Here is a 4,276-nt window from a genome sequence, read left to right on the forward strand (position 1 = left end):
CTTAACATGTCATTTCTGACAGCTGTGATGATCTGATTTCCTGCCACCTCCCTGTGATTTCAATTCAAACCTGACTGAGCACTTGTTAAAAAAAACTTTCTTGGCTGAGTCTGCAAACAATATTGGGAACTTTCAGTTAGTTCTTGCATGGCTTTGAAAACTTAAGGCACAAATTAATTAGGGCCAGAGCTGATCTCAGCTCATGAAGTGTCCCACAACACTCATGGAAGTCAATAGCTCTGTGATGCAATCTCACAAAGCACTCAGCAAGATGAAAAACTCAGGAGCCTTGATGGGTGCCTAGACTTACACAGCATGTTGCTGTAGCTTGATTTAATACAGCACCCAAACTAATCTGTTTAAAGATACCTCAGTTAGCAACAGTGAGGAATGTGCTTACTTTGTATTGATGGCAAAAGAAGAACAGTAGTTTCCTGTAGCATCAACAAGATTCAAAGAGCATGAGAAACAAGCAAAGAGACTTTGATTGAATTATTAATGAGTTATGGCAAATGTGATCTTACAGAAGGAACAGAGATAAAATGGATCACTCTCACAACCAAAGAGAAGAGGAAAAAAAATATGGCCTGTATACTTATCAGAAGAGTAAATTCTGCTACTGAGGCCACTTTGGCAATGAAAAACTGAAATACCATGAATTATTGAAATTCTTTCATACATGTGACTGCTCTGAATAAAGAAGGTACAAAGGCATGTCAAAAGAGTGGGAAAATTAGCACCTGAATTTAGCAGTTTATAGGAAAGGCATCCATATACAAATAATCATGACAGACTAAAAGAGTAAGCAATTGGAAAGGGCTGAGATGTAGAAGCTGGGTAAGAAGGTGAGCACTGGCTTCATGTGGTAACAGAAAACTACATTAATATTTGGTGAGAAGGCTTCTCATAAAGATGGACAGAGCTATCACAGCTATCATGCCCTGAAGAGGCCAGGAGGCGTATAGGCAGCATAACAGAAGGCTGGAAAAGTCAACCAAAAAATGGAGGCCAGCACTGTGCTCATTTGGGATAGCTCGAATTAAGAGATTAGAAAGGTTTGTGAATTTGTTCTTACCATGGTTTTGAAGCAAAAACACTACCCTGTTGTATATTCCCCATAAAAATTTAAGTTTTAGCTCAAATTCTGATACTACCAGATGTTTGCCTCCAAGTGAAACACTCTATTTGATGAATGATGTTATGCTCCCTCACAGGAGTAACAATCTGAGTGATTTAAAGCTTTCTCTCCTTTGTAGGTAGAGATTTTGCTTAGAATTCATCCCCATGAGTTATACCTCAAAAGAATTGTAAGCCAGTCACGTTACTGAATTCAGGAAACAGGGACATGAGGTTACTGACCCATTACTCGCATGAGACAGCCACAAGAACAAAGTCATTTGAGTTTCAGGGCATTCAGTTTTTCAACACAATTCTGAAAATATATCTTTAAAAGAAGCCTTTTCTGGGAAAAATAGCTTTAATCAGCAATCCAATCTTGTGTTGGTGAAAAAAATTCAGTGCAAATTCCTCAAGTGTTTCTGGAAAAGAAACCTGATAGGGTGTGAAATGTCACACTGTAGGTGGATTGAAATGGAAAGGCGGTAGAGTTACTACTAATGGCTAAGTTGCATGATTGATCAATAAGATGGAATGTGATGGCATCAGAGGGAACAGGTAAGAAAGGAAGAGGAGAAGGAGGAAGAGTAGAAGGAAAATAATACAGCATGACAGCCTTTCATATGGTGGAGCTGGGTTCAGAGGAGTGAGCATACAAGGCAAAGAGCTGCAAGCAAACCATGTAGCTTGAACACAGTGCAAACTGCAGAAGCTTTTTGTTTCCTTCTCTTCACATTCTGAAATAGGAGGTAAAAGGAAAACAATGAAAAAAGTTAATAAAAGGAGGGGGGAAACAGTGAATTCCTCTCCCAGGCAAGGATGACTATAGCATTCCATACCCACATTGCTATTAATGATAACATTTTAATTCAATTTAATGTTTTGGCATAATTTCTCAGTGCAGCATGAAAGTAATTAAACCAAATATGGAGGTCTGCAGAGGTATCTAATTCCCACCTCCCAGCTGTGTTACAGAGGTTAAGGCTGGTGGATGCACACCAAACAAAAAAGTTTGCTAAATTTTTATTTCTTAACAAAATGTGCCCTTCATTTTCCCTCACAGAAAAGGGTCATTGTGTCTTAGTCTGTCAGTGGGATTCCTTTCAACCTAAACCTGATTTTATACAATGATTTTTATTCATAATCGTAGCTGTGGGGCTTGGTCCTATTTTCACATGAGGAAAATGTAGTCGATTTCAATACAGTCAGTTGTGGTCAGACTTTGGCAAATGAGATTAGCATTGAACCTCTGTCAAACACAGTAGAGCCAGAAAAAGATTTATTTATATCATTGAACTCTTTGGGTGAGGATTTGTCCCATTAAAATGTATTATCTATTATACTTTGGACAGCATGGCCAGACTTAACTCACACTCACAACTGGATATTTGGAAGGAACAAGATTCTATTTTTCCCTTTCAGCATAAATTCATTTGAGAGATTTTGCTGATCTGGGGACATTTTAAAGAGCCAAAGAGACAATCCTACAAAGATCATGAGGACATAATTCCTGGTCTGGACTGTTTCAATGAAACAAGAGGGTGTTGCTCTTCAGGATATTCTTGAGTTTGAGGCTGCACACTCTTTTATAGACATTGATGCATTGGCTAGAAAATGTTTTGCCTGCCCAAGCCTGCAGTCAATTTGTGTTTGCGGTGTGAGCAGGACATTGTGTTCACTTCAGGCTTGTGCAACCAACCTGCTGAATCACAAGTTTCTTCTGATTCTCATTCAACAGTATGTAAAGTAATTCTATTTCTTTAGCACTAACCAGAAAGGAGATGCAGTCAAAACATCCATCCTTATCCACAGGAGTGCATATCCTCATCTTACCAGAAGCCTAGAACTTGCCAGAACTAATCCTGCAAACTTCCAGCATCACCCTCAGACGCTCTTGGGTGAAACAGCTAGAAATATGGTTTTCAATAACTGCAGCTATGTCTGCCAACTACTTCTACAGGCAGGATCCCCAGGAGCAATGTTCCCATTGCCAGTCCTGTTTATGAATTTTCTTGTTTGACCTTGAATATTTCTATTCCGTCTCTGCCAGAGATGGCTGTTGTGGGTCCCACCATTTACCCCAGATAGCCAGGCCTCCAGTACAGTATCCTAACTACATTAATAGGTACCTAAATTCCCAGTGAAATTCGGGTGGGATTATAAATTTGAAAGGATTCTAGGCATCCAAATATCTTTGAGAATTTGAAAGCAAGCTGTTTTTTTTTCATTCTTCTACACTGACCTTTATTTCTTTCCCTTGAGTTTCCCTCTGTTCCTTCTATTTCTTGAGGTCTCTGTGGTGCATTTGATCCCATCTCTCAAAAGAAACAGATATCCTGATCCTGTCTCTCTCTGCAGATCTCTACTGCTTCCACTGAAGCCTTAAAATAAAACTCCTTTTCATTACCCTTGGGCATTCATTTCTGGGTACAATACTAGAATAGTAGCAGTATTTACTAGAACTATAAAAAGAACATGAAAAGCTGGTGTGATGAAGGAGTAAAATAAACAGGAAAGTAATACTCCTTAAACTAGCCCTTTTGAACTTAGATATTACATTCTAAAGATGCCACAGTGCAGACAAAAAGAAATAACATCAAGAAATGTGAGTCATAACCCTGTTCAAAGGACTACACCGTAATTAGGTTTTTTCACTTTGTCAGACTCACTCAATAACTGTTGAAGGAAACACTAATGGCATTGGGAGAGCAGGGGTGCAGAGTCCACACCACCACAGCACCACAGCCACCCCATTTCTCTGCTGTGGGGTCCTGAGGTCACTCATTACACTGATATCCAGTCTGAAATGGAGACTTCAATGTGGAAACTGCCATTCCTTTACGGATCTGGGAATGGGTTAAGAGGTCAATGACCTCTCAAGCTGAGAAATGTTAACTGATCATTAGAGAAGTCCTAAATCCATGCTAAAGCAAGTGAAATGGGTTTTATAAAGGAAAACCTCTCATTTTTTTTAGTCCACATCTCACTGAAGTCAATTAATAACCATTTTTTAGCTCCGGGTAGAAAACAGCTCTTGAGGCTGAAAAGGTGAGTGGTGCTAGTCACCTCATTTGCTGTTCATCCAGATCTATCTGAGAGATGTACCTCAGCAATTAACAATTACTGATGTCAGCTACCCCTTACAGGGTTGTTTCATGTC

This window comes from Dryobates pubescens, chromosome 3 (assembly GCF_014839835.1).
Source record: "Dryobates pubescens isolate bDryPub1 chromosome 3, bDryPub1.pri, whole genome shotgun sequence".
Taxonomy (NCBI): Eukaryota; Metazoa; Chordata; class Aves; order Piciformes; family Picidae; genus Dryobates; species Dryobates pubescens.